The 18885-nt window shown below is 41.6% G+C and overlaps 1 non-coding gene across 1 annotated transcript; it reads left to right on the top strand.

Annotated features, from left to right (window-relative positions):
- Positions 1–216: 216 nt before the first annotated feature.
- Positions 217–289, top strand: trnav-cac (transfer RNA valine (anticodon CAC)). The gene has a single exon. It is a non-coding gene; the product is annotated as a tRNA-Val (tRNA).
- Positions 290–18885: the final 18596 nt, after the last annotated feature.

The following is an 18885-nucleotide window of genomic DNA, read 5'->3' as shown; positions in this document are numbered from 1 at the left end:
AATAAGCCTACAGTGATCCGGTAAAGCTCTTCATATTATTCCTAGGGAGTAACATTCTGTCTCTCAAAGGCAATGAAACAAGAAAACATTGCTTGGTGGGATTGAATTTTGCATCCTAACGGGGAGAAGACAATTCAAGCCAGTTTTTAAACTATGCCTTGCAGGCACCAAAAAGGAGGAAATGCTGGGCTGATCCTGAACGGCTAGTGCTGTAGGGTTTCTGTAGTGTAGTGGTTATCACGTTCGCCTCACACGCGAAAGGTCCCTGGCTCGATACCAGGCAGAAACACAGCTCTTGGTAGATGTGTAACTGCTGTCCTTTTAATTGAATGGAGTGTCGTTCTTCACAGAGAAAAGTCAGGCTCCTTAATTAATAGCCAAGCTGATTAATTAAAACTCTTAGCATAATGGGTATTCTAATTCAAGTCTTTCAAGCATAAACTTTAGTGAGTGTGTTCTCATTTTGTTTCCTAACAGAGGTTATGCTAATTAGCTGAAATTTAAAAGTTACTTTCATCAAGTCTATGGCAAAGAACAAATCCTTGCAAGGCAATATCAAGCCTACACAATTTGTGCAATAGGTTATGCTCTAAATGCCAATGAGAGAACTAGAGAGATAAAGTAAAACTCTTCATATTATGCCTAGTTAGCAACAGTCTGTTTCTTGAAGTTTAGGAAACAAGAGAACTTTGGTGGGGTTGTCTGAATTTTCATCCTAATGCTTGAGAAGTCATACTGCTTAGCCAGATTTAAAGCTATGATTTTCAAGCCCCAAAAATGAGCAAAAGCTGGAGAGGCAAAGAAGCATTTTAAAGTGGTTTCTGTAGTGTAGTGCTCAGCATGTTCGCCTGACACGAGAAAGGTCCTCTGTTCCATACCTGGCAGAAACATCCCTCTTGATAGCACAGTAGTTGGGCACGTGCTTTTTGTAAGCAGTGTATCAAGTGGGAGACTCTTTGTGCGGTTTGCCCTTTAGGTCCTCAGACTGAGGCACCAAGCTCCTTGTCTAATCGCAACATCATTTTGGCATAAATCCTGTTGACTAAAAGACCTTTTTGGGGGATCATTATTGATTGATATAGATCTTGAACTCTCTTGATTTGTCTAGAGTAGTGGTCATTGCATTTGCTTTCCAGGTCACATGTCCCAGCTTCCATACTGTGCAGAAGCATTTCTCTTTCATCCATTTTTGGTGTTTACTGTATAAAATGGTTGGAACAAAGGGAAGCATGGGCAGGCGAGGCTAAAGAACTGCACAGGGAAATCAACTTAAACTCAGCATCATGGAACTGCAGCTGAGCTGCTTTTTAACTGCACTCAAAATGGTAAAAGAAGGCAATACTGTTCATGACTTCAAGGTAGAATTGAGAGGAGTGAGGTTCTGAGGACAACTATTGGGACTGCAATGAAAGAGATCTTCGGTTTTTATGGCCTTAAGCAGTGAAGAGCTCACACGGCCCTGCTACATAGGTTTAGAAAGCAAGAACAGAACCTACAATTTTCCAGGACCACCAGTTTGGACTGATGTGTAGGTCGGACTAGAGGGTTCCCTTTCAGCTAAACAGCATTTTTTTTCTGACAGTTTGAATCAGATATTTCTGAAAATTACAATTGTGAACCATTTGAATTTTAGGTACGTCTGCTCATGAAACGCATTTTAGGCCATCCGACATACCCACGAAATTTGCATAAAATGGCAGCTATTTGTGAACTTCCAAATATGAAAGGTTTTGGCATAAATGATGTTCATTCTTTCTCCTAAATAATTTGCACACATTTTCAGTTTTGGGGATGAGCTGGTGAAAAAATTGATCTGAAATTGCAGTGATACCATACTGCATCAAGGCATTTTTGCATGGTGTCTGTAGTGAATTGGTCATCACGTTTGCATTATGTGTGAAAGGACCTTGAATTGAAGCTGAGCAGAAACATTAGCTGGTTCTTTGGTTTCTGTGTCTTCTATTTGAAGTAGACACCAGGGAATCGAATGGCCTTCTTGCAGCAGAGGGAAATGATTTTCTGAACTCCCTAGTTACTTCAATTGAGTTCTCCAAGTCCTGTACTCCAAACTCCGGCACTATAACGCATGTGAAATCCCTAACCTCTTCGTCTGCAACTTGGTTCTACATTGTGCAAAATGGAAATTTCAAGATCAGAAGATTACTAGCATCTTAGTATGGACATAAAGAGTAGCTTCTCTGTTGGAAAAAAATATCCCATCACTGTCTCCATTTGCAAACCGAGAAAGTCAATATATGCAGCAGGCTTGTCCTCCGGTGATGCAAGGACTGTGCTTTAGGAGCTGTGTTTAAGGCTGATTTCAATTGTCACAGGGATGATGTAAAACTCATTGTAGCATGATGGGTGTGCTAATCCATGTATTTCAAACAAAATGAAACAAAACAGAAACTCCACGAGTGCATCTGTATTTGATCTCCTAACAGAGATAAGTTATGCTACTTAGCTAATTCTTAAAAGTAACATCCTTATAGTCTCCTGACAATTAAAATCTATGCAAAGCAATGTTAATGATGCAGAATTTGTGCACTAGGGATTGCTTTCCATGCCGATGAATAAGCCTACAGTGATCCGGTAAAGCTCTTCATATTATTCCTAGGGAGTAACATTCTGTCTCTCAAAGGCAATGAAACAAGAAAACATTGCTTGGTGGGATTGAATTTTGCCTCCTAACGGGGAGAAGACAATTCAAGCCAGTTTTTAAACTATGCCTTGCAGGCACCAAAAAGGAGGAAATGCTGGGCTGATCCTGAACGGCCAGTGCTGCAGGGTTTCTGTAGTGGTTATCACGTTTGCCTCACACGCGAAAGGTCCCTGGCTCGATACCAGGCAGAAACACAACTCTTGGTAGATGTGTAACTGCTGTCCTTTCAATTGAATGGAGAGCCGTTCTTCACAGAGAAAAGTCAGGCTCCTTAATTAATGGCCAAGCAGATTAATTAAAATTCTTAGCATAATGGCTATTCTAATTCAAGTCTTTCAAGCATAAACTTTAGTGAGTGTGTTCTCATTTTGTTTCCTAACAGAGGTTATGCTAATTAGCTGAAATTTAAAAGTTACTTTCATCAAGTCTATGGCAAAGAACAAATCCTTGCAAGGCAATATCAAGCCTACACAATTTGTGCAATAGGTTATGCTCTAAATGCCAATGAGAGAACTAGAGAGATAAAGTAAAACTCTTCATATTATGCCTAGTTAGCAACAGTCTGTTTCTTGAAGTTTAGGAAACAAGAGAACTTTGGTGGGGTTGTCTGAATTTTCATCCTAATGCTTGAGAAGTCATACTGCTTAGCCAGATTTAAAGCTATGATTTTCAAGCCCCAAAAATGAGCAAAAGCTGGAGAGGCAAAGAAGCATTTTAAAGTGGTTTCTGTAGTGTAGTGCTCAGCATGTTCGCCTAACACGAGAAAGGTCCTCTGTTCCATACCTGGCAGAAACATCCCTCTTGATAGCACAGTAGTTGGGCACGTGCTTTTTGTAAGCAGTGTATCAAGTGGGAGACTCTTTGTGCGGTTTGCCCTTTAGGTCCTCAGACTGAGGCACCAAGCTCCTTGTCTAATCGCAACATCATTTTGGCATAAATCCTGTTGACTAAAAGACCTTTTTGGGGGATCATTATTGATTGATATAGATCTTGAACTCTCTTGATTTGTCTAGAGTAGTGGTCATTGCATTTGCTTTCCAGGTCACATGTCCCAGCTTCCATACTGTGCAGAAGCATTTCTCTTTCATCCATTTTTGGTGTTTACTGTATAAAATGGTTGGAACAAAGGGAAGCATGGGCAGGCGAGGCTAAAGAACTGCACAGGGAAATCAACTTAAACTCAGCATCATGGAACTGCAGCTGAGCTGCTTTTTAACTGCACTCAAAATGGTAAAAGAAGGCAATACTGTTCATGACTTCAAGGTAGAATTGAGAGGAGTGAGGTTCTGAGGACAACTATTGGGACTGCAATGAAAGAGATCTTCGGTTTTTATGGCCTTAAGCAGTGAAGAGCTCACACGGCCCTGCTACATAGGTTTAGAAAGCAAGAACAGAACCTACAATTTTCCAGGACCACCAGTTTGGACTGATGTGTAGGTCGGACTAGAGGGTTCCCTTTCAGCTAAACAGCATTTTTTTTCTGACAGTTTGAATCAGATATTTCTGAAAATTACAATTGTGAACCATTTGAATTTTAGGTACGTCTGCTCATGAAACGCATTTTAGGCCATCCGACATACCCACGAAATTTGCATAAAATGGCAGCTATTTGTGAACTTCCAAATATGAAAGGTTTTGGCATAAATGATGTTCATTCTTTCTCCTAAATAATTTGCACACATTTTCAGTTTTGGGGATGAGCTGGTGAAAAAATTGATCTGAAATTGCAGTGATACCATACTGCATCAAGGCATTTTTGCATGGTGTCTGTAGTGAATTGGTCATCACGTTTGCATTATGTGTGAAAGGACCTTGAATTGAAGCTGAGCAGAAACATTAGCTGGTTCTTTGGTTTCTGTGTCTTCTATTTGAAGTAGACACCAGGGAATCGAATGGCCTTCTTGCAGCAGAGGGAAATGATTTTCTGAACTCCCTAGTTACTTCAATTGAGTTCTCCAAGTCCTGTACTCCAAACTCCGGCACTATAACGCATGTGAAATCCCTAACCTCTTCGTCTGCAACTTGGTTCTACATTGTGCAAAATGGAAATTTCAAGATCAGAAGATTACTAGCATCTTAGTATGGACATAAAGAGTAGCTTCTCTGTTGGAAAAAAATATCCCATCACTGTCTCCATTTGCAAACCGAGAAAGTCAATATATGCAGCAGGCTTGTCCTCCGGTGATGCAAGGACTGTGCTTTAGGAGCTGTGTTTAAGGCTGATTTCAATTGTCACAGGGATGATGTAAAACTCATTGTAGCATGATGGGTGTGCTAATCCATGTATTTCAAACAAAATGAAACAAAACAGAAACTCCACGAGTGCATCTGTATTTGATCTCCTAACAGAGATAAGTTATGCTACTTAGCTAATTCTTAAAAGTAACATCCTTATAGTCTCCTGACAATTAAAATCTATGCAAAGCAATGTTAATGATGCAGAATTTGTGCACTAGGGATTGCTTTCCATGCCGATGAATAAGCCTACAGTGATCCGGTAAAGCTCTTCATATTATTCCTAGGGAGTAACATTCTGTCTCTCAAAGGCAATGAAACAAGAAAACATTGCTTGGTGGGATTGAATTTTGCCTCCTAACGGGGAGAAGACAATTCAAGCCAGTTTTTAAACTATGCCTTGCAGGCACCAAAAAGGAGGAAATGCTGGGCTGATCCTGAACGGCCAGTGCTGCAGGGTTTCTGTAGTGGTTATCACGTTTGCCTCACACGCGAAAGGTCCCTGGCTCGATACCAGGCAGAAACACAACTCTTGGTAGATGTGTAACTGCTGTCCTTTCAATTGAATGGAGAGCCGTTCTTCACAGAGAAAAGTCAGGCTCCTTAATTAATGGCCAAGCAGATTAATTAAAATTCTTAGCATAATGGCTATTCTAATTCAAGTCTTTCAAGCATAAACTTTAGTGAGTGTGTTCTCATTTTGTTTCCTAACAGAGGTTATGCTAATTAGCTGAAATTTAAAAGTTACTTTCATCAAGTCTATGGCAAAGAACAAATCCTTGCAAGGCAATATCAAGCCTACACAATTTGTGCAATAGGTTATGCTCTAAATGCCAATGAGAGAACTAGAGAGATAAAGTAAAACTCTTCATATTATGCCTAGTTAGCAACAGTCTGTTTCTTGAAGTTTAGGAAACAAGAGAACTTTGGTGGGGTTGTCTGAATTTTCATCCTAATGCTTGAGAAGTCATACTGCTTAGCCAGATTTAAAGCTATGATTTTCAAGCCCCAAAAATGAGCAAAAGCTGGAGAGGCAAAGAAGCATTTTAAAGTGGTTTCTGTAGTGTAGTGCTCAGCATGTTCGACTGGCACGAGAAAGGTCCTCTGTTCCATACCTGGCAGAAACATCCCTCTTGATAGCACAGTAGTTGGGCACGTGCTTTTTGTAAGCAGTGTATCAAGTGGGAGACTCTTTGTGCGGTTTGCCCTTTAGGTCCTCAGACTGAGGCACCAAGCTCCTTGTCTAATCGCAACATCATTTTGTCATAAATCCTGTTGACTAAAAGACCTTTTTGCGGGATCATTATTGATTGATATAGATCTTGAACTCTCTTGATTTGTCTAGAGTAGTGGTCATTGCATTTGCTTTCCAGGTCACATGTCCCAGCTTCCATACTGTGCAGAAGCATTTCTCTTTCATCCATTTTTGGTGTTTACTGTATAAAATGGTTGGAACAAAGGGAAGCATGGGCAGGCGAGGCTAAAGAACTGCACAGGGAAATCAACTTAAACTCAGCATCATGGAACTGCAGCTGAGCTGCTTTTTAACTGCACTCAAAATGCTAAAAGAAGGCAATACTGTTCATGACTTCAAGGTAGAATTGAGAGGAGTGAGGTTCTGAGGACAACTATTGGGACTGCAATGAAAGAGATCTTCGGTTTTTATGGCCTTAAGCAGTGAAGAGCTCACACGGCCCTGCTACATAGGTTTAGAAAGCAAGAACAGAACCTACAATTTTCCAGGACCACAAGTTTGGACTGATGTGTAGGTCGGACTAGAGGGTTCCCTTTCAGCTAAACAGCATTTTTTTCTGACAGTTTGAATCAGATATTTCTGAAAATTACAATTGTGAACCATTTGAATTTTAGGTACGTCTGCTCATGAAACGCATTTTAGCCCATCCAACATACCCACGAAATTTGCATAAAATGGCAGCTATTTGTGAACTTCCAAATATGAAAGGTTTTGGCATAAATGATGTTCATTCTTTCTCCTAAATAATTTGCACACATTTTCAGTTTTGGGGAATGAGCTGGTGAAAAAATTGTTCTGAAATTGCAGTGATACCATACTGCATCAAGGCATTTTTGCATGGTGTCTGTAGTGAATTGGTCATCACGTTTGCATTATGTGTGAAAGGACCTTGAATTGAAGCTGAGCAGAAACATTAGCTGGTTCTTTGGTTTCTGTGTCTTCTATTTGAAGTAGACACCAGGGAATCGAATGGCCTTCTTGCAGCAGAGGGAAATGATTTTCTGAACTCCCTAGTTACTTCAATTGAGTTCTCCAAGTCCTGTACTCCAAACTCCGGCACTATAACGCATGTGAAATCCCTAACCTCTTCGTCTGCAACTTGGTTCTACATTGTGCAAAATGGAAATTTCAAGATCAGAAGATTACTAGCATCTTAGTATGGACATAAAGAGTAGCTTCTCTGTTGGAAAAAAATATCCCATCACTGTCTCCATTTGCAAACCGAGAAAGTCAATATATGCAGCAGGCTTGTCCTCCGGTGATGCAAGGACTGTGCTTTAGGAGCTGTGTTTAAGGCTGATTTCAATTGTCACAGGGATGATGTAAAACTCATTGTAGCATGATGGGTGTGCTAATCCATGTATTTCAAACAAAATTAAACAAAACAGAAACTCCACGAGTGCATCTGTATTTGATCTCCTAACAGAGATAAGTTATGCTACTTAGCTAATTCTTAAAAGTAACATCCTTATAGTCTCCTGACAATTAAAATCTATGCAAAGCAATGTTAATGATGCAGAATTTGTGCACTAGGGACTGCTTTCCATGCCGATGAATAAGCCTACAGTGATCCGGTAAAGCTCTTCATATTATTCCTAGGGAGTAACATTCTGTCTCTCAAAGGCAATGAAACAAGAAAACATTGCTTGGTGGGATTGAATTTTGCGTCCTAACGGGGAGAAGACAATTCAAGACAGTTTTTAAACTATGCCTTGCAGGCACCAAAAAAGAGGAAATGCTGGGCTGATCCTGAACGGCCAGTGCTGTAGGGTTTCTGTAGTGTAGTGGTTATCAAGTTTGCCTCACACGCGAAACGTCCCTGGCTCGATACCAGGCAGAAACCCATCTCTTGGTAAATGTGTAAGTGCTGTCCTTTTAATTGAATGGAGAGCCGTTCTTCACTGAGAAAAGTCAGGCTCCTTAATTAATAGCCAAGCTGATTAATTAAAACTCTTAGCAAAATGGCTATGCTAATTCAAGTCTTTCAAGCATAAACTTTAGTGAGTGTGTTCTCATTTTGTTTCCTAACAGAGGTTATGCTAATTAGCTGAAATTTAAAAGTTACTTTCATCAAGTCTATGGCAAAGAACAAATCCTTGCAAGGCAATATCAAGCATACACAATTTGTGCAATAGGTTATGCTCTAAATGCCAATGAGAGAACTACAGAGATAAAGTAAAACTCTTCATATTATGCCTAGTTAGCAACAGTCTGTTTCTCGAAGGGTAGGAAACAAGAGAACTTTGGTGGGGTTGTCTGAATTTTCATCCTAATGCTTGAGAAGTCATACTGCTTAGCCAGATTTAAAGCTATGATTTTCAAGCCCCAAAAATGAGCAAAAGCTGGAGAGGCAAAGAAGCATTTTAAAGTGGTTTCTGTAGTGTAGTGCTCAGCATGTTCGACTGGCACGAGAAAGGTCCTCTGTTCCATACCTGGCAGAAACATCCCTCTTGATAGCACAGTAGTTGGGCACGTGCTTTTTGTAAGCAGTGTATCAAGTGGGAGACTCTTTGTGCGGTTTGCCCTTTAGGTCCTCAGACTGAGGCACCAAGCTCCTTGTCTAATCGCAACATCATTTTGTCATAAATCCTGTTGACTAAAAGACCTTTTTGCGGGATCATTATTGATTGATATAGATCTTGAACTCTCTTGATTTGTCTAGAGTAGTGGTCATTGCATTTGCTTTCCAGGTCACATGTCCCAGCTTCCATACTGTGCAGAAGCATTTCTCTTTCATCCATTTTTGGTGTTTACTGTATAAAATGGTTGGAACAAAGGGAAGCATGGGCAGGCGAGGCTAAAGAACTGCACAGGGAAATCAACTTAAACTCAGCATCATGGAACTGCAGCTGAGCTGCTTTTTAACTGCACTCAAAATGCTAAAAGAAGGCAATACTGTTCATGACTTCAAGGTAGAATTGAGAGGAGTGAGGTTCTGAGGACAACTATTGGGACTGCAATGAAAGAGATCTTCGGTTTTTATGGCCTTAAGCAGTGAAGAGCTCACACGGCCCTGCTACATCGGTTTAGAAAGCAAGAACAGAACCTACAATTTTCCAGGACCACCAGTTTGGACTGATGTGTAGGTCGGACTAGAGGGTTCCCTTTCAGCTAAACAGCATTTTTTTCTGACAGTTTGAATCAGATATTTCTGAAAATTACAATTGTGAACCATTTGAATTTTAGGTACGTCTGCTCATGAAACGCATTTTAGCCCATCCAACATACCAACGAAATTTGCATAAAATGGCAGCTATTTGTGAACTTCCAAATATGAAAGGTTTTGGCATAAATGATGTTCATTCTTTCTCCTAAATAATTTGCACACATTTTCAGTTTTGGGGAATGAGCTGGTGAAAAAATTGTTCTGAAATTGCAGTGATACCATACTGCATCAAGGCATTTTTGCATGGTGTCTGTAGTGAATTGGTCATCACGTTTGCATTATGTGTGAAAGGACCTTGAATTGAAGCTGAGCAGAAACATTAGCTGGTGCTTTGGTTTCTGTGTCTTCTATTTGAAGTAGACACCAGGGAATCGAATGGCCTTCTTGCAGCAGAGGGAAATGATTTTCTGAACTCCCTAGTTACTCCAATTGAGTTCTCCAAGTCCTGTACTCCAAACTCCGGCACTATAACGCATGTGAAATCCCTAACCTCTTCGTCTGCAACTTGGTTCTACATTGTGCAAAATGGAAATTTCAAGATCAGAAGATTACTAGCATCTTAGTATGGACATAAAGAGTAGCTTCTCTGTTGGAAAAAAATATCCCATCACTGTCTCCATTTGCAAACCGAGAAAGTCAATATATGCAGCAGGCTTGTCCTCCGGTGATGCAAGGACTGTGCTTTAGGAGCTGTGTTTAAGGCTGATTTCAATTGTCACAGGGATGATGTAAAACTCATTGTAGCATGATGGGTGTGCTAATCCATGTATTTCAAACAAAATTAAACAAAACAGAAACTCCACGAGTGCATCTGTATTTGATCTCCTAACAGAGATAAGTTATGCTACTTAGCTAATTCTTAAAAGTAACATCCTTATAGTCTCCTGACAATTAAAATCTATGCAAAGCAATGTTAATGATGCAGAATTTGTGCACTAGGGACTGCTTTCCATGCCGATGAATAAGCCTACAGTGATCCGGTAAAGCTCTTCATATTATTCCTAGGGAGTAACATTCTGTCTCTCAAAGGCAATGAAACAAGAAAACATTGCTTGGTGGGATTGAATTTTGCGTCCTAACGGGGAGAAGACAATTCAAGACAGTTTTTAAACTATGCCTTGCAGGCACCAAAAAAGAGGAAATGCTGGGCTGATCCTGAACGGCCAGTGCTGTAGGGTTTCTGTAGTGTAGTGGTTATCAAGTTTGCCTCACACGCGAAAGGTCCCTGGCTCGATACCAGGCAGAAACCCATCTCTTGGTAGATGTGTAAGTGCTGTCCTTTTAATTGAATGGAGAGCCGTTCTTCACTGAGAAAAGTCAGGCTCCTTAATTAATAGCCAAGCTGATTAATTAAAACTCTTAGCAAAATGGCTATGCTAATTCAAGTCTTTCAAGCATAAACTTTAGTGAGTGTGTTCTCATTTTGTTTCCTAACAGAGGTTATGCTAATTAGCTGAAATTTAAAAGTTACTTTCATCAAGTCTATGGCAAAGAACAAATCCTTGCAAGGCAATATCAAGCATACACAATTTGTGCAATAGGTTATGCTCTAAATGCCAATGAGAGAACTACAGAGATAAAGTAAAACTCTTCATATTATGCCTAGTTAGCAACAGTCTGTTTCTCGAAGGGTAGGAAACAAGAGAACTTTGGTGGGGTTGTCTGAATTTTCATCCTAATGCTTGAGAAGTCATACTGCTTAGCCAGATTTAAAGCTATGATTTTCAAGCCCCAAAAATGAGCAAAAGCTGGAGAGGCAAAGAAGCATTTTAAAGTGGTTTCTGTAGTGTAGTGCTCAGCATGTTCGACTGGCACGAGAAAGGTCCTCTGTTCCATACCTGGCAGAAACATCCCTCTTGATAGCACAGTAGTTGGGCACATGCTTTTTGTAAGCAGTGTATCAAGTGGGAGACTCTTTGTGTGGTTTGCCCTTTAGGTCCTCAGACTGAGGCACCAAGCTCCTTGTCTAATCGCAACATCATTTTGTCATAAATCCTGTTGACTAAAAGACCTTTTTGCGGGATCATTATTGATTGATATAGATCTTGAACTCTCTTGATTTGTCTAGAGTAGTGGTCATTGCATTTGCTTTCCAGGTCACATGTCCCAGCTTCCATACTGTGCAGAAGCATTTCTCTTTCATCCATTTTTGGTGTTTACTGTATAAAATGGTTGGAACAAAGGGAAGCATGGGCAGGCGAGGCTAAAGAACTGCACAGGGAAATCAACTTAAACTCAGCATCATGGAACTGCAGCTGAGCTGCTTTTTAACTGCACTCAAAATGCTAAAAGAAGGCAATACTGTTCATGACTTCAAGGTAGAATTGAGAGGAGTAAGGTTCTGAGGACAACTATTGGGACTGCAATGAAAGAGATCTTCGGTTTTTATGGCCTTAAGCAGTGAAGAGCTCACACGGCCCTGCTACATAGGTTTAGAAAGTAAGAACAGAACCTACAATTTTCCAGGACCACCAGTTTGGACTGATGTGTAGGTCGGACTAGAGGGTTCCCTTTCAGCTAAACAGCATTTTTTTCTGACAGTTTGAATCAGATATTTCTGAAAATTACAATTGTGAACCATTTGAATTTTAGGTACGTCTGCTCATGAAACGCATTTTAGCCCATCCAACATACCCACGAAATTTGCATAAAATGGCAGCTATTTGTGAACTTCCAAATATGAAAGGTTTTGGCATAAATGATGTTCATTCTTTCTCCTAAATAATTTGCACACATTTTCAGTTTTGGGGAATGAGCTGGTGAAAAAATTGTTCTGAAATTGCAGTGATACCATACTGCATCAAGGCATTTTTGCATGGTGCCTCACATGGCCCTACTACATAAGTTTAGAAAGGAAGAACAGAATCTACCGTTTTCCAGGACCACCAGTTTGGACTGATGTGTATCTCAGACTAGAGGGTTCCCTTTCAGCTAAACGGCTCTCCAGCCGTTCGAACGAGCACTCAGAGACTTTGACCACAATCTGAAGGGCCATGGGGCCTGCAAAGACGCTGAAAAATTCATATGCTGCATTACTTCTTATTCTTTTTTTGTTTGTTTGTTTTTAATAAACAACGCAAGGATGCACATTTATTCCTCAATGAGTAAGTAAACGCACGCGCACACAGACACACACACACACGTACAAAACTAGAATTGCACACCATACTCATCTTCTATCTAGCAGCTTTTGTGTCAACATATTTTCTTAATTCAGACATTATAGTGCAAAACGTCTTGTATCCTTTTACGTTAATAGTGTACAGTATTCTACAACAGTAACAGTATTAGTCTAACAGTATTACAGTTACATTAGCCCTGGTGCACATATGCAATTTTATGCCAAGATTAAATTTCCTTTCTTTGTTCAAATAAAACCCCAAGGCTCATTTGCAGTGCAGCAGACAGCACGGAAAATTCCATACTTTTCCCTGCTAGTAATGCCATTTTCAGATGCTTGTCTCATCCTCTCTCTGCCACGGCAACCCTTAAATAGGCCCAGATAAGATAAGATAGAGCTCAGCCACCTCTTAGCCATCCTATAATTGCCGCATTTGCCCATGAGCGCTGGAGGCTCTGGCTTTTACCCACGGTAGCTTCTTCCTGCCAGAAGCTCCAGCTTCCTCTCTGTTGACCTGAGGAAACAAGGAAAATTAATGCAAATGTCAAGAAAGCATTTGTTACCATTGCGAGTTCCAGATTGAAACCAGTTTTGTTTGTTGAGGTTTTTTTATTTACAGAGAGTTTAGTCAAAAATATTTGCTCCATTAGTCAAAAGTATTTTCCCCTCTCTCTCTCTCTCTCTCTCTCTCTCTCTCTCTCTCTCTCTCTCTCTCTCTCTCTCTCTCTCTCTCTCTCTCTCTCTCTCTCTCTCTCTCTCTCTCTCTCTCTCTCTCTCTCTCTCTCTCTCTCTCTCTCTCTCTCTCTCTCTCTCTCTCTCTCTCTCTCTCTCTCTCTTGCACAGGTGCTGATGGCAAAATCGATATTGAAAGATGATCGCTCTTGGCCAGTGCAGGCAAAGGGGAAAAAAACAAGAAAAACAAGTTACTCGAAGCCTCGATCCATCTCCGCTGCCACGGCCACGGAATTTATCAGCCTCATATTAAAAAAACAAAAAACGAGGCTAGAAAAACGGACACGAATAACCGAGCTGCCCGTGCGGGTGTGGTTTGTATCTCTGTCAGAGAAGCAAGGCGGCATGCAGGCGAACTCGTTAACTCATTTGGCAGCAATTTCCCCCAAGCGAGAGCGCGACAGATAAGTAAATAAATAAATGAAGATAAATAAATAAAGAGAAAACGTTAGCGCATTTGTCAGTGCCTCGCCTTAAGAACGCAAACGGCGGTTCAGATGTTCTACGGTGTCACATGAGCGCCAGCATAAAATTACATTTGTTTTTTTTTTATTCGATGGAATAAAAAAACTTGCACTCGGCAGTTTAGTATTTTACTATTTATATACTGACCCGTACTTGGCCTAATACTACAGGATCCGTTCTTTGAATGATTTGGTGATTTGGGACAATTCCAGCAAGCACTTAGCCTCAGGAGAAAACCTTTTACCTGGATATGGAATGTTATTAGATTAAGCTCTTAGGAAAGATATTTTATGATATTCAAAAAGGTCTAACATATTTAGTAGCAGCTGGGGCCGTTAAGAAGAGCAGAGACGTCGACCTCGACCGAGTCCCCCTCAGAAATATTATGATCCATAAGTTATTCCATAAGTTATTATGTTAAGTTATTAGCTGTATTATATTCAGGGGTACAACGACCCCATAATTACAGAATCGAACCAGAATCGAACAAATCTAAGAACAGTCGACTGTTCGGCTTCATAGCCCACTGAGGGAGGTTTTGTTTTGTTTTTTTTCCATCAAAGCAGCAGAGATGCCTGCGTTTTTCCTGCCAGCAGGGGCGCCAAACACACGCTCCAGTGCCGGGACGTCCCTGCTGGTATGCTGCGGTGTTTCCTGCGAGCTCATAACCCCTCCCTCTCTTTTTCTCTGTCCCTCGCCAACCCCCTTCTCACTTTAATAAGTCACTTGAGAAGTGAAAAGAAAGGAAAATACATAAATTATAATAAGAAGAGGAGGAAACAATAGATAAATACATAAAGGTGTTTACAAACAGGGCAATACAGTGTGTGTGTGTGTGTGTGTGTGTGTGTGTGTGTGTGTGTGTGTGTGTGTGTTTGTGCACGTGTGTGTGTGTGTGTGTGTGTGTGTGTGCTGTGTTTGGATGTTGTAAAGGCAGATATATATCGCCCAGCTAAAGGACGGGCGGTTTGTCAGTGTTCGGCAGACACTTAAAGTTGGAATGTATCGTTTCACACTTTGTTAAGTACATTTGACATATCAGGTCAAATATTTCATACTCAGACAGGAAGTGTAGCTCTGTCTCTACAGTGTCTTTGTTGCACTGCTGGCAGAGTTTCTGCTCTCTGGGTAGAGAGCTCTAATCTCTCTCTCTCTCTCTTTCTCTCTCTCTCTCTCTCTCTCTCTCTCTCTCACAAACACACACACAACTCTCCTGGTGACACACCGAGGTCCTTCTCCTCTGAAGTACATGTAATCGGGCTTTTCGTTGTCTTTTAGCAACCAGTCTTTTCCTGCCAGCATTGTGAACCCAAGGTGGGGAAATGGGTTCTGATGTTTCCACTCCCAGCACGGTGGCGTGCGTTATGGCCCAGTGTGTGATTGTCTGCATATCAACGTCTTCTCTGTCTGTCTTTCTGACTCACACCTTCCTTGTCTCTCACATATTCTCTCTTTTTCCCCTCTGAAACACACACACGCACACACAGACGAACGCACACATGCACGCCCACACTTACTCATCTCTCTTGCTACCTGTGTGTGCTGCGTGTTTCCAGATCTTCAGATATTGACTGTCCCAAATATCTTGCCTCTCTCTCTCCTCTCTCTCTCTCTCTCTCTCTCTCTCTCTCTCTCTCTCTCTCTCTCTCTCTCTCTCTCTCTCTCTCTCTCTCTCTCTCTCTCTCTCTCTCTCTCTCTCTCTCTCTCTCTCTCTCTCTCTCTCTCTCTCTCTCGTTGTCCGTGGCAACAGCAGAAATCTAGTCCCAGTGGAAAGGGCCCGCCATGGGCCGCAGTTCTTGCCCAGTCACGGCACTATCCAAGATGCACTGCAACTCCACTCGACTCACCTCTAGTGGAGCCCGGCTCCACTCCACGGGTTTCTCACGGTAGCTCCGCCGAGCCCGTTGCCATGGTTGCATTCGGCTTGGGCTCACGAATCTCCCGGGTTCAATTTAAGCTCTCCTTAGGTTTTAATGTGATATACAGAGTTGGAGGGCGGGAGGGTCCAGTACTTCACGCTGGGTTTGTAGCCCATGCTGAGGACTCCGCTGACATTTAAAGTCCGAGTCTACTTTCGGTGCAGGTATGAGAAAAATGAGAAAGGGGTTGGCAAATCTGGGAATGTTGTGAAGAATCTAGGAATGCTGTAGGAGGAAAAGACGCCCCCCCCCCCCCTCTCTCTCTCTCTCTCTCTCTCTCTCTCTCTCTCTGTGTGTATCAGGGACAGGAGTGTGTGCAGCAGGATTCTGTGGGCAGAGGAAGGCTGGACTTAAATCCCTGTGTGTGTGAACTAGTAGTAGTCCTGAACCTTTGACCAGCCATCGTGCTTTAAGGTCTTCCTGCGCACACATGCACACACACACACACACACACACACACACACACACTCTAGCTCTAAAAATACAATGCTAAAGAAGTTAGACTTTTTTCCTTGGATATAGACCACATTTCTGGATTGGAGAGTCGTTACTTTTACATCAACTTAAAATCTCCCCATAACATTTTGCGGTTTAAAAATACAGAGCAGTAGACGGCCTCTGTAACGTCCAAGCTGTCAAACATTTGTCCTTGTCTTATGGTGTAATTACCCATAAATCATCTCCTCCCTCATACACGGGATACCCCCCCCCACCACCACCGTTATAGATACTCAGCTGGGTCCATTAGAGTTGGACCTGGTTCAGCTACTTTTTTTTCAATGTATTTTCCTGCTGCCACTTTTTCACTTGAATCCAGTTGATGGAGACCGTGGGGGGGGGGGGGGGGGGGGGGGTTGGTTGTTTTTTTCTGTGACACCTTCCCCCACACACTGGTCATGTTTATAGATGTCTGTCCCCGGAGCAGGGAGTTGTGCCACTCACTGTGCTGGCTGCAGGGGGGCACTTTACTGATCTCAGAACAGTCCACAGGCCGATTTATTGGGATGTGTTTTTAACAGCTCGGCCCATGGGATGAGGAAACACATGGAGGGACAAATAACGATTTTTCTCTAACTCAATATAGTGTTGCTCGCAGACGCTTTGGGGCTCGGTGGGTGATGAAGACGTGTGTGTGTGTGTGTGTGTGTGTGTGTGTGTGGTGTGTGTGTGAAGGTGATTTTGGTACATGTTTGAGGAGACAATGAGAGATGTGTTGCAGGGAAAGTGAGACAGGTAGTGTGGAGGTGAGGAGAGGTGGTGTTTTTGATTGTCTGTATATTTCAGTCACATTTGTCTTTGTGTGCATTCTGATGATGAGACACTGTTTAGAGTCTGATGGTGAGACACTGTTTAGAGTCTGATGGTGAGACACTGTTTAGGGTCTGAGGTAAGACTCGTTTTAGAGTCTTATGGTGAGACTCGTTTAGAGTCTGATGGTGAAACACTGTTTAGAGTCTGATGGTGAGTCTCTCATTTAGAGTCTGATGGTGAGACACTCTGTTAGAGTCTGATGGTAAGACACTCATTTAGAGTCTGATGGTGAAACACTGTTTAGGGTCTGATGGTGAGACTCTCGTTTAGAGTCTGATGGTGAGACACTGTTTAGAATCTGATGGTGAGACACTGTTTACAGAATGAGAGAATCCCCATTTTCTTGCTATGCTCAGACAAACAGAGTCTCCATTAATGACACTGCACAGCTAATACAGTCCAGGCCCAGTATCATGTCTTTGCATGTATTGACTCCTAAATGGCTTTAGATCAATGGATCAAAATTCTCTGGACTCACACACACACACACACACACACACACACACACACACACACACACACACACACACACACACACACACACACACTCTCACACACACTCTCACACACACTCTCACACACACACACACACACACACTCACACACACTCACACACACATGTGCACACAGATAAAGTCCATTTTAAAGTCATTAACACTGGAGCAGAGCTATTGTTGCTGATACTAGAGGATTCCTGGAGAGTTGGAGTTGTTACTGTTGCACATTTCTTTCAGACACGACGAGGAGAACGGCAGCATAAATAAGATTAACTAGGATCTTATAGGGCCCAGTGCACGTTTGTGTATATATGTAATGAGTGTGTGTATATATGTAGTGTGTGTGTGTGTGTGTGTGTATCTTTCTAATGAGTGTGTGTGTGTGTGGTGTGAGTGTGTGTGTGTGCGTGTATACGTAATGAGTGTATGTGTGTGTGTGTGTGTGTGTGTGTGTATGTATAATGAGTGTGTGTATATATATGTAATCAGTGTGTGTGTATATATGTTATGTGTGTTTGTGTATATATGTAATGAATGAACATTTTACCATATAAGAATCCCAGAATAACAATATTTACTGTACATACCATATTATTCAGGGCCTTTACTCTATTTTTACATTTGTTCTCATGGTGCAATACACTGTAGCTTGGAAAAGAAAAATATATACAATCAATAACAAATACAGTCATAGCAAATCAATATTTTCACTATGTACAGTAATTTGCACATCACACAGTTCACATAATCTGCCTAGAAGTTTACTGTTAGATGTTTATTGTTAGATGTTTACTGTTGGATGTTTACTCTTAGATATTTACTGTTGGATGTTTACTGGTGGATGTTTACTGTTAGATGTTTACTGTTGGACTGGTCCATCTATGCTGTCCTCTGTATTAGGCCATATATTTTCACCATCACAGCGAACATTGTCTCTTGCCAGACACCAATTATAAAAATATCTCTTCATGTGCCCTCCCCAGCCCTGGGTGTGTTTTGCTTTTAGGTCCATACCCCCGCCAGCCACTGCATCTAGGAGTGACATCTGGACATTCGGGTGATGGTCAGAAACCTTCCGTCTCCACGCAGAAAAAGAAACGTCTTCCGCCTCCATGTTGTTCAGCAGAAAGCTACAGAAAGTGAAAGCCGACCGTAAGACGGCCAACGCCGGACCGTTTAGGTCGTTGGTAGAAATGACATTAATATTGGAACCATATCTGTTCTACAACTACGTATTTTCGATATAAACATGCACATTTCAATGCCAGTAGGACCACTTTGGTATCGACGGTAAGACTACAAACAACAAGAACAAAAAAAACTGAATACACTGAATAAACATTCTGCTAAAATCAGAATAATCCATCTTGCCTATTTCAAGTGTGTATTTTCATTTATTTTTCAAAGTGCAACCTATTTCCATCCGCAGTGGTCAGAATTTTGTTGGGTTTCGAACTGAACATTAACGGTTTTGAAGAGTGCAACGGTGAGCAGTGAGGAGGCGGACGCATGTGCGGAGAAG

The sequence above is a fragment of the Electrophorus electricus genome, chromosome 2 (assembly GCF_041902795.1).
Source record: "Electrophorus electricus isolate QZ-2024a chromosome 2, ASM4190279v1, whole genome shotgun sequence".
Taxonomy (NCBI): domain Eukaryota; kingdom Metazoa; phylum Chordata; class Actinopteri; order Gymnotiformes; family Gymnotidae; genus Electrophorus; species Electrophorus electricus.
The sequence above is the reverse complement of the archived record's forward strand: the minus strand, read 5'-3'. Positions and strand labels throughout refer to the sequence as shown.